The sequence below is a fragment of the Plecotus auritus genome, assembly GCF_963455305.1.
Source record: "Plecotus auritus genome assembly, chromosome: 4".
NCBI classification, from domain to species: Eukaryota; Metazoa; Chordata; class Mammalia; order Chiroptera; family Vespertilionidae; genus Plecotus; species Plecotus auritus.
The window spans coordinates 31,360,653-31,373,222 of record NC_137775.1 but is presented as its reverse complement, the minus strand read 5'-3'; the positions used below and the strand labels follow the sequence as shown (position 1 = coordinate 31,373,222).

Below are 12,570 nucleotides of genomic sequence, written 5' to 3'. Positions count from 1 at the left end.
ATACGAGTCAGTGTGAGGCCTGCCGCGCGGCTCTGCGAACATCTGCCGCCTTTCTGGGTGAGGACCGGGCGGATCATCCCGGCGGGGACTGGAGCGCACACGCGTCGTTACCGCGGGGGCTTCGGGCTGGCTCGGGTTTACCTGCGCCAGCGCTGCACCTGGACGACCTTGGCTTTGCGCACACGCATGACTCCATCGGCCAGGCGTCTGGGCGCCCGTCCTGTTCCCCCGCCCAGGCCGCCGATCCTGGCTCCCCAGCGGGGCCTCCTCCTGCCACGTGACGCCCCCGCCGGGGGGCCCCAGCGCCCTCCCCGCAGACGCGCCGTTCCGGCCCGGGCTCCGCCTGCACGGCCTCCCCTTTGCAGCCATCCTCGCGGCTGCCAAGCGGCAAAGCCCACGGCATCTGCCACTTGTCACTCAACCCGTCGGCACCGCCCCGAGCCTTGATTTAGGCGCGGCTGGGCGGATTCTGGCCTCACTCTCCCGCTGGACAGACGGCCACACGGACGGGGCGGCTCTCCTCGGCTCGGCTCGGCTCTCCTCGGCTCGGCTCAGCTCAGCTCAGCGGGCATCGGCGCGGCACTTCCCCGGGTTTGCCGTCATGGCCGCAGTGGCGACACGCCTGAGCTGCCTCGCCTGAGTTCCGCGGACTCTCGACCCCGAAGGGTAGGTGGTTGGTGCCCGTGGCCAGGCTCCGTGGCCAGGCTCCGTGGCCGTGGGGCCCGCCACGGGGCTGGGGCGGTGGCGGCGGGGCGGGCGGCGGGCGGAGGTATTGCCGCGGAGCTGAGCGAGGACCCGGGCTCCGTGCCGCGCTGGGAGGGTGTGCCGCTGCCCGCCGGGACGGCAAGGTCCGCGCTCTCGGCTCCTCGGGACCAGGCGTGAAACTCCGCCAAACTGCCCCCGGGCGAGCCCAGTCGGCTAGAACCCAGCATGCTTTCGCCAGGTTGTTTTTCTCGCCCCTTTTTGCAGCGCTCGCGTTTCTGGGGCATGCAGTCAGTAGGCTTGGGTTTTGAAACCTGGCACTCCAAACTTGCCAAAAGGCCAAAAAGATCATTAAAAAAGTCCGTTAAAAGTAATAACGCGACTAAACACGAGATGTTTGCAGGTTTGTAAATGCATTATGGAAAATAGGATTTGTTTTATGCTTTCAGAGTACGGAGCTATCCGATAGGCTCTTAAAAACTATTTTAAAATGTGGGCTCCTAAAATGTTTCTGGATTAGGATAAGTGGTAATGTAATTTTTGTGATTTAGTTTCAGCATCAGACTGGAGGGACGCCGGTGAGGATTTTTACTTCTTAATAAATATACTCCTGTAATTTTGACTTTCCCCCCCTCCTCCCAACAAATGTGTTACTTTTATGTTTTAGGAAACCAATAAAAAATTAAAAATAGAAACACTCAACTTAGGTCCTCCTTCTTCCAGGAATCCTTCCCTAACCCCTCCCTCCCCAGGCAGGATCCGAGGCCCCTCCTGTGAGCTTTCTGGGGCCTCACTGAGGTCTGGGTCCCTAATGTCCTCCCCACCCACCCCACCCCCACGCCCCGGGTATTAACCCATCAGTCTGGCTCGGAGCCCAGTGGATCCTCAGCACATGGTAAGTGATTAATACTGTTTAACGACCGAAGGAAACGATAAAACGGCCTTATGTTTCATGGTTTTAGCTCTAACATTAAAGAGTGGTAAAATTAGATAAGAATATTGGTTCAAAAGTTAAGGATCTGGAAAAGTTGACAACAGCGGATGCCCCTGTTCCACGTCCTCTCGGATATTTATCCTCTAGAGCGGTGTTTTTCAAAGTTTGGAGCCCATTTTTGTGGGTCTGAAATCAGTTACGTGAATAATGATCAGGACTTGTACAACATGAATGGACAGAGAATAGAAAAATATCGGAATGTATATCAGGTCATTGGGTATTTGCTTCATGACAAATTTTTTTTCCTCTCAATTTATACATACACACAGATGTGTGTCATGATGTAAAACGTCATTCTTGAGTATGTATGAGTCATGGTCAAAAAGTTTGAAAGCCACTGCCCTAGATAAATTTTCATACATATACACAAGCAGACGTGTACAAGAAGGTTTGCTGTAGTGTTATTTTAATACCCCAAAAGCTGGAAGCAACCTTTATGTCCATCTGATAGGAGAAATACTCTAGTATTTATACTCTAGTAGATTATACTCTAGTCATAAAATGTACCCACCCAGTACAGTGGTGAACGAAATAGTTTTGTATTTTAACACAAATGCATCTCAAAGTTGAGCCAAAAAAAAAAAAAAACAGTTGTTGAAGAATACTGTATGATATCATCTATGTAAAATTCAGAACCTGATGAAATAAAGCTGTTGATAAGGATGCATGCATAGGCATTAAAAGTAGTAAAGAAATGAATACCATAAAAGTCAAGTTAGCGGTTATCTCCTGGGGGATAAGGGGGGCTGTGAATGTGAAGGGACACACGGAGGGCTTTGGGGATGTGGGAAATGTTTTGTCTCCTGACCTGGGCGATGGTTACATGGGTGTTCTTGCTTTATAACTCTTTGTTAAATGATACATATGTCTATATATTAAATCCCCCCCAATATATTAAAATATGGGCATCTCAAAATGAAGAAACCTGAAGCCAGAACACTAGTCTATTCATATTTTCCAGCTGCTCTTTCAAAAAAAAAAAAGAAGTCATGATTAGGGAGAGGTATCTAGGAAATTTAAATAATATCAGAAATATTTTATTTCATAAATGTTATGGTAGATCAGTGTTCATAAAATTTTTAAGTGTTTTATATCCTAAATAACAATATTTTAAAAAATATTTAGAATATAATTAAAATCATTCACAGGTAATAAATGTTCACATTTTGGTGTGTTTTCTAAAATGCAATTTTTGTGTATTTTTTTTTACAAAACTGCAATTATATTTTACATAGTAATTTAAATAAAGTCTTTTTATGAAAAATCAAAGACTGAAAAACATATAAAAACATAACAGATCTTTATCAGAGATTTTAAAATGCTAACATGTTATCATACTTCAAAAATTTCAGTTCCTCAGTCTTAGGCTACATTTCAAGTGCTCAATAGCCAAGTGTGATTAGTGGCTATTACATTTTATGATATTATTTTACATTATACTATATTATTTAACAAAACATTTCCATCTTTGCAGAAATTTCTATTAGAAAACAATAAGATACAAACCCTTTGTTGATTAAATAAACTGCAGACAATCTTTTCTTTGTGTTTTTGTGTCTTAAGATAGTCTTCTCTACTATTAAGGTAATATATTTTGAAATTCTTTTCTAAAAAATTTTAAAGTTTGTATCTTTTACATATTTAGATCTTTAATTTACCTGACTCATAAATGTATATATGTATGTATCAATGTATAGTTTTTATGTTGTGAGATTAAGATTAATCTGTTTTCTTTTTCCGGTGTGGAGCAGTCCCGGGACCAGTGGTCTGCAGTGCCACCTCCGTCATAAACATATTTCCAGATATGCTTGGGCTCATTTCTGGGCTCTTTATACTGTAAATTCTACAGATTTTTATTCACTATTGCTTTATATTTAGTGTATTTTTTCAGTTCTAAAAATTAAAACTTTTTTCACTATATTTTTCTTTTTTTATGAGATTTTTAGAAGTATTATTTACTTCCAACCCTGGAAGGTTTTGTGAGTTATCCTTTTGTTACTGGTTTCTAACTTGCATTGTAGTCAGGAAATGAGGGCTCTATGCTACCGATTCTTTGAATCTTTGAAATTTGAGAATTGCTTTATGGCCTCATGGTTACTTTTTCAACTGCTCCTTGAATGATTGAGAAGAATATGTACTCACAGACTCTTAGGGCAAGGTACTAGTACACACATATACACACACACATACATATATACACATATCCATATATACGTCTTAGATTAAGCATAAGAATTGTGGCACTCAAATCTTTTTAACCTTACTAGTATTTTGGTTTGTTTGATCTATCATTTACTGAGATAGGTGTAATAAAAATATCACAATAAAATAATGTGTTGTCTCAATTTCTTCTTGTAATTCTGTCAGCTTTGCTTTATAAAAGTTGAAAGTATATGCAAGTTCGGAATTGCTTTATCTTCTCAGGGAATTGGAGCTTTTGTCATTCTATAGCTGCCTCTCCTAAATGCCATTTACGTAAAATCTGTTTTGTTTTATAATACTGGAGTCACACCTTTCTCTTAGCATTAGCTTAGACTTTTAAAAAGGTAAAACCTGATTGTTTCTTTAATCCACACTGCCAATCTTTGTCCTTTTACTGGGAGCTCTCAGCCCAATTAAGTTTAATATAATTACTGATATACTTGGGATTAAAGTTAGCGTTCTGTTTTATGGTGTGGGTTTTGTTTTTGTTTTTTTCTTAATCCTGTCTTCTTTGTGTATGTGAGTTTTCTTCCTTTGTCACCTTTTGGATTTTTTCTTATTCCATTTTCCTCCCTCTCAGCTAGCATGAAAATTTTATGTTTGATTTCTTTCTTTTAGTCATTTCCTTTAAATTTTTAATGAATAAACTTAACTCTAAAGTTTATTAATTCTATTCTTATTCCAAATAATTCAAGAAACCAAGTTTGCTAAGACTCTAGTTAGTTTCCTGGCTCATGTGTTATTGTCATCCAGAGTTTTAGGTCCATCTTGATTTTTTTCTCCTATAAATTTTACGTTATTTCTTTTTATGGATTCTTTGTCATTCTTTCTTGTGTCTCAGATTTTTTTTTCTTCCTCAGGTATATATTTTAGAAGCTTTTTTATTCAGAGGCTGTTGATGGCTAACTTTACCTGAAAATGTCTTTATTTTGCTTTCATTCTTGAATAATGGTTTTGCTTGGTATATAATTTCAGGTACACACTTTCTCAGACCTTTGGAGGTATTCCATTGACTTCAACTTCAGTGTTACAGTTGTTCAAATAACTATTTGTTGGTAATCTGTTTTTTTTTTTTGCTGGTTTTTAAGATCTCTCTCTCTTTTTTTTTTTTTCTGTTCTACAGTTTTACAACGGAGTGTGTCCAGTTGTGGCCATTCACCTATCCTGGATTGATTGTTTCCTGTGTCTAAGGTTAGTGTTCTGTCAGTTCTCGAAAGTTTTATCCTTTATCTCTTTCAGTATTGTTTCCCCTCCATTCTTTCTTTTCATTCCTTCAAGAACTCTGATTTCAACTTCTGTTAGGCTTTCTCATTCTGTCATCCATGTCTTTTAATTTTAATCTAGCTTTTCTATTTTTTTCACCATGTTGAATTCTAGGTAATTTTAGACCTGTATTGTGATCTTTGTCTAATTTTTGTTTTCTCCAAATTTACATACAATAAAAACAAAAATAAAGTGTGTGGCTTATTGAAATTTATGCATGTGTGATCACTACCCTGATAAAGATAAAAAACATTTTTATCCCTGCAAAAGTTCCCTCCTCTTCCTTACTGTCAACAGAACCATTCCTCTCCCCTAGTCAAGTACTCTCCTGACATCTCTCACCATGGATTATTTTCAGGTATTCTTGAACTTCTTATAAATGGAATCATATAGTTTATTCTTTTTGTGTTATTTTCTTTCATTCACAGAATATTTTTTAGATTCATCCTTGTTGCCAGTATAAGTAGTTTTGTTTTTGTTTTTGGTTAATAACAAGGGGTGGCAAACTATGGCCTGTCAGCCCATGCAGCCCAAAACACATATTACTAAAATGTTATTGGACATAGCCATGTCCTTTCATCAGAGTTGAGTCGTTATAACAGAGACCATATATCCCACGAAGCCTAAAATATTTTCTATGGAACTCTTTATGGAAAATGTTTGGTTTACATGGATATACCGCAGTTTATCATTTCTCTTGTGGATGAATATATGAATTGTTTTCAGTTTGGGGCCATTATAAATAAATAAGTAAGTAAGTAAGTAAATAAATAAATAAATAAAATTACTGCAGATGTTCATGACACCGCCCTAAATATATGGAGCTGAACTGGTGGTCTTTAGGTAAGTTGGTTGCATTTCCATGAGTATTAATAATGTTAAACATCTTTTTATATCTTTATTGACCAGTCAGACTTGTTTTGTGAAGTTCCCTCAAGGTCCTAAAGAGATTTGTCTCTGATTTCCTCTAGAAGCTTTATCATTTTAGTCCTCACAGTTGGGTCTTTGAATTACCTCCAGCTGATTTTGTGTATGGTGTGAGATGGGGGTCAATATTTATTTTCCACATGGACATCCAGCTGCTCTACACATTTATTGAAAGACCTTTCTTTTCCCATCAGGTTGCAGTGGGGTCTTGGTTAAAAATGAATAATCATATTTTGGATCATCTTCTGTACTCTGTTCTGTTCCACTTGAAATACTGATCAATTCTCCGTCAGTACCACACTTTTTTAATTACTGTAGTTTATAGTAAGTCCTGACATATAGTAGTGTAAAGCCTCCAATTTTGTTCTTCTTAAGGACTGTTTTAGCTATTGCATTTCTATATAAATTTTAGAATGAGCTTGTTAATGTCTATTTTTTAAAAGTCTACCAGACATTTGATTGTGATTGCACTGACTCTAGAACAAATTTTGGAGAATGGGCATCTTAACAGAATCTTCCAATCTATGAAGATGGTATGTCTCTCAATTGAATAAGTTTTTCAATTATTTCTAGCATTATTTTGGTGGTTTTAGTGTGGAGAACTTAATGTATTATTAAATTTACTAGAAGCCCAGTGCATGAAATTCATGCACGGAGGGGGGGGGGTGTCTCTCAGCCCAGCCTGCACCCTCTCCAATCTGGGACCCCTCGAGGGATGTCCGACTGCCTGTTTAGGCCTGATCCAGGCCTAAACGGGCAGTCGGACATCCCTCTCACAATCCAGGACTGCTGGCTCCCAACTGCTCGCCTGCCTGCCTTCCTGATTGCCCCTAACCACATCTGCCTGCCAGACTGATCACCCCCTAACAACTCCCCTGACAGCCTGTTTGCCCCTAACTTCCCTCCCCTGCAGGCCTGGTCACCCCTAACTGCCCTCTCCTGCAGGCCTGGTCACCCCTAACTGCCCTCCCCTGCAGGCCTGGTCACCCCAAACTGCCCTCCCCTGCATACCTGGTCCCCCCCAACTGCTCTCCCCTGCAGGCCTGGGTCCCCCCCAACTGCTCTTCCCTGCAGGCCCGGTTGCCCCCAACTTCCCTCTCTGCCGGCCTGGTCACCCCTAACTGCCCTCCCCTGCAGGCTTGATCGCCCCCAACTGCCCTCTCTGCAGGCCTGGTCCCTCCCAACTGCCCTCCCCTGCTGGCCTGATCACCCACAACTGCCCTCCCTTGTAGACCTGGTCCCTCCCAACTGCCCTCCCCTGCTAGCCATCTTGTGGTGGCCATCTTGTGTCCACATGGGGATAGTCATCTTTGACCACATGGGGGCAGCCATCTTGTGTGTTGGAGTGACAGTCAATTTGCATATTATCCTTTTATTAGATAGGATTTCTAGGCATTTGATTTATTTATGCTATTGTAAATGTCTTTTTCTTAATTTAATTTTTCAATCATCTTGCTGGTATCTAGAAATACAATTGATTTTTGTATATCAAACTTGTATTTTGTGACCTTGCTAAATTCACTTTTCAGTTCTGGTAGCTTATAGATTGTTGGGGATTTTATAAATGCACAATCACATCATCTGCAAAAAAAAAATTGTTTTAATTTGCCTTTCTAATCTCTACTCCTTTTTTCTTTTTCTTGCCTTATTGCACTGGCTGGGAACACTGGAAGGATATTTAACAGAAGTGTTTAAAATGGACATCCTTGCTTTTTTCTAAACTTAAGGGAAGATAATCAGTATTTCACTACTAAAGATAATGTTTACTGTATTTTTTTGGGGGGATGCCTTTTACAAGATAGAGAAATTTTCTTCTATTCCTGGTTCATTGAGATTTGTTTTCACTAATGCATATTAAATTTAAAAATGTATTATTAAATAATTTTAGATTTATGGAAGAGTTGCAAAGATAGTATAGAGTGATCCTATACACCCTTCACCAACCTTCCTCTATGTTAACATCTTACATAACATGGTACATTTACCAAAATTAAGAAATTAACACTGACACAATACTATTAACTAAATGACAGACTTTATTCAGGTTTTCCCACTTTTCCCACCAACGTCCTTTTTCTGTTCCAGGATCTAGTCCTTATACCAAATTGCATTTAGTTGTCATGTCTCCCTAGGCTACTACACTCTGTCACGGTTTTTTAGTTTTTACTTGTTTTTCATGACCTTGCCACTTTTGAAGAGTACTGGTCATGTATTTTGTACAGTGTCCCTCAATTTAGGTTTGTCTGATGTTTTCTTACTATTAGACTGAGGTTGTGGACTTTGGAGGAAGAATACCACAGAGATATTGTGTCCTTCTCTTGCATCCTATCTGGGGGAACGTGATATCCACATCAACATGTTAACCTTGATCACATAGCTTGGATGGTGTCTACTGGATTTCTCCATTGTAACATTATTACTTTTTCACTTTCTATCTATTCTGTTAGAAGCAAGTCCACACTCATGGGGAGGAGAGGGAAAAGTATCAAATGATTTGAGAATATATGTTAAAACTACCATGGTAATTAGTAAATATTTTGAGGGTTTGCAAAGGTCCTGTTTCTCCTAAGGCTGTCCACTAATTTTAGCATTCAGCTGATCTTGCCTGCAGCAATTATTGTGGCATTCTAATGGTGATTTTCCATTTTCTTCATTCTTTCTACATTTATTAACTGGAATTCTGACTCTGGAGCCAGATTGCCTGGGTTCAATTCCTAAGTGTGCCTTTTCTTACGTCCACAGTGTAACCTTGGGCAATTTCTTAACTTCTCTATATTTCAATTTTCTCATCTATAAAATGTAGATAAAGTGTCTACCAAGAAGGTTGTTGAGATCATTAAATGTGCTCAAACATAGAAAGGGCTAAGAATTGTGCATAGTCCTAGGGTTATAGTTATTTTTTCCTTTCTGTATTTCTTAATGTGGCAGGTTATTTTAATTTTAATTATTTTAATATATTAATTATTAAAACATCTTGTACTCCTGGGTAAACCTTACACATATTTCTATGATCTGGATTTAACTAGTTTAATTTTTTTCATATACTATTCATGTCATACAGTGGCTCTTCTTTTGCCATAGCACAAGAAATAATGAATGATAAATTCCTGAAAAAAATATTACACAAGCGCTTAGCAACTGAGGTGACAACATTCCCAACTTTCTAGAGCGATTTATATCTGAGTCTTTGGGTAGAGATAGTTATCAAGGTAGCTCTTGCAAATGAGTCTTTTTCAATATTGAATTGAGCAAATTCAAAACTTGGCATATATTATGAAAAATAGGCCCTCAACAGGAAGGAAAAATGATCTTAGCTTTTCTACATGTTTCACCTTGAACAATGTTTTATTATAGAGGTTTCAATATTTGGAATATTCTGAAAGACTCATTTTCCAACAATATGTATGAGTACTTTTGATGTGCCAGGCAATATGTTTTGCTGGTTTGGAATTCTTCTCTGCTCTTGAGCGTATAGGCCGTGTCAGGATCATTTCAAAAGCTGGAGGCAGGCCTACTCGAATCATTCAAGGAAATTCAATGTCTGTTCATTTTTAAAATGTGGGTAACATTGAACTCTTACCTTTTCTGTTTGTTTCTTTCACTCCTCTGAGCATCTTTAATTAGGCCCTTATCATCCTATGTTTTTTCTCCCTACATGTTTTCCTTCCCTTTCTAGCATGGCTAATGACCACTGGGGTCAGCTCTCTAAAAAAAATCCTTCATTGCCATGCCAGGACTTGAGAAAACGGGTCTTTGACAGTGGTCCTTCTCTGTCTAGTCCCAACTTGCTTTACTAGCCTCCCAGTCTTATTCTTCAGAGTTAGTCCAGTAGCACAGTGGGTCTTAACTACTCGTCAGAATCTGAAGTCACTGTACTGTGTTTGAGGCTCTGCTTTTACTCATGCCATTTCCTATGCCTTAAGTGGGTTTTCCAAAAAATTTCCAAGCTCTGTTCAGAGGATACTCCTCCACAACCCTACTAACTAGATAGGAACTCTATGATTTGTCATCTGAGGCCCTTGTTAAATTCTTATCTTTCATCACCAGTCTTTATAATCTAAATGTCATTTCCCGTTGGTCAGGTTCTTAGAGATAGGGTTCCATTACCTACCATGATACTTTGCATACAAAGAGCTATTGCTAAATAGCTACCATTCTTAAATACTTACTATAATTGTACTACAATTTTGCAAAGTAGGTATTATTGTCCCTGTTTTAAATTGTGAAGAAACTCAGTATCAAAGAGATTAAGAAATTTGCCCAAAACCATATAGTTAGTAAGTGGCAGAACTGGTTTGTCTGATTTAAAAGCTCTTGCTCTTTCTTCTGTGCCATACTACTGTGGTATTAAAAAAAAATAGTTAAATGAAATTATTTAATAGACGTATTTATGGTAAAACCACACTACTGAAATTGCGTTACTTACATCATCAGTACGCTGCTTAGAGTCTTTGTTTCAATGACCAAGCCACTTGATGTGGACTAACTGATGTACTCCTACTTTATTTGCATTTTCCTTCTAAGTTTTTATTTATTCTAATGAGTAAGGTTTAAATAGTCTAATTTTTGCTTATTTTAGGGCCAGTGAAACAGAAACTTAAGCACAATTTGTTTGGTTTCTGTCTTATGTTCAAAGTAGAAAATTTTACATTTGCTTAATAACCTTTAAGTAAGGCAACTGATAAGGTAAAAATAGTTAGCTTATATTTTATGAAGTACTATTTCTCCTACTGAGTTATAAAATACTTAGGGGGGAGCATATAAAGTGAGGCAATCTTAAATATACAGCTTGATGAATTTATATCTGTGTAAGCACAAGGTAGACAATATTACATCCATCCAGAAAGAAAAATTCTCTCATGCACCCTCCAGCCAGTACCTCCCCTAGAGATAACACTCTTCTGATTTCCATCACTGTAGAGTAGTTTCAACTATTTTTGAACTTTAAGAATAACCAAATAGTATGTATTGCTTTGTGTCTGACTCTTTTTTCATTCTTCATACTTTGTTGAAATCCTATCCATGTTGAAGCATGTGTGTGTGTGTGTGTGTGTGTGTGTGTATTTTTTGTTCTGAGTAGCATTCCATTATTTCAATATACCATAGTTTTTCTTTAGTGGGAGTGGAATGCTGATCTCTGAATTGCCTAGGGCGTCCTCATTACCTTTTCTTAAAGAATAAAGCATGGTTTGCAGTCAAATAGCTTATCTTCTAGTCCTCTTCAATCTCAGTAGTGGAAAAGCCTTCCTTTATTTTATCCCATCTAGGTTCCCTTTGGTCCAAATCGGCAGTGTCTCTGTTGGTATAATCTCAACTCTATTTCTGGCTTTTGCAGATTTAGCCGATTAATTCCAATCTCATTGTGGAATCATTATCTAGCCACACCCTCTCCTGGACATGCTTTCTCATTTTTTGTACAATAGGTAGATTGAGAATTTTCCCAAATCTTCAAGTCCTTGTTATTTTTTACTTAAAGATTTTTTCTATTTATCTCTCCTCTTACATTTTACTGGAAGTCATAAGGAGAAGCCAGGTCACATGCTTCAACACTTTGATTAGAAATCTCTTCAACTAAATATTCGATTTTATCACTTCCAAGTTCTTTCTTCCACTAGATACTAGAACACAATTCAGCCCAATTCTTTGCCAGTTTATAAGGATCACCTTTCTTCCAGTTTCCATTAGTGTATTCTTCATTTCCACCTGAGTGATTCTCACCAGAATCACCTTTAACTTCCCTATTTCTACCAGCAGTCTCTCCAAGGCAATATAGGCTTTTTCGAGTAAGCACCTCAAAACTCTTTCAGCCTCTACCCATTAATTACCCAGTTCCAAAGCCACTTCCACATTTTCATACATTTGTTAAGTAGCACCACACTTCACAGTACCAAATCTAAATTAGTATGCTTAGGTTGCTGTTAACAGAATACCACAGATTGGGCAGTTTAAACAACATAAATTTATTTTCTCACAATTCTGGAGGTTGTAAGTCCAAGATCAAGATACCAGCAAATTCAGTTTCTGATGAGACCTCTTTTCCTGGCTTACAGATGACTGCTTTCTTGCTGTGTTTTCACGTGGCCTTTTCCTCTGTGCATGCTTGGAGAGAGTGGCCTCTGGTGTCTCTTTATCTTTTTATAAGGACACCAGTCCTATTGGATTAGGGCTCTACCCTTAATCTCATTTAGTCTTAATTACCTCCCTAAAGGACTTATCTTCAAATAGTCACACTGGAGGTTAGGGCTTTGACATATGAATTTTGAGAGACCCAATTCAGTACGTAACAATGGGTCTTGGGACTGAAGTATTGGGACTGAATACAAGCTACTTTAGTAGCTACTCTCATTATGCCATATATTTTTTTAAGCATACTATTAACATTTATAATGCAACTAGTTTAGTTTAGCTCCCACTGGAGATTTTGAGAGCTTGTATGAAGTAGAGCTATTATGTTAATTCTGTCTGCACTTCTGTGAAGCATG

The 12,570-nt window shown here is 38.8% G+C and overlaps 1 protein-coding gene across 4 annotated transcripts in view; it reads left to right on the top strand.

Moving 5' to 3' along the window:
- Window positions 1-367: 367 nt before the first annotated feature.
- The window catches only part of PLAGL1 (PLAG1 like zinc finger 1), a 51,681-nt gene continuing 39,478 nt past the window's right edge, over window positions 368-12,570 (top strand). For 3 of the 4 annotated variants that reach the window (XM_080663759.1, XM_080663757.1, XM_080663760.1), the window contains exons 1-2: window positions 476-666; window positions 5,022-5,089. The gene's annotated coding sequence lies outside the window, so the exon portion shown is untranslated. Of the gene's footprint in view, window positions 667-5,021; window positions 5,090-12,570 lie in introns of all 4 variants that reach the window. The other variant, XM_080663758.1, reaches the window with a different exon arrangement.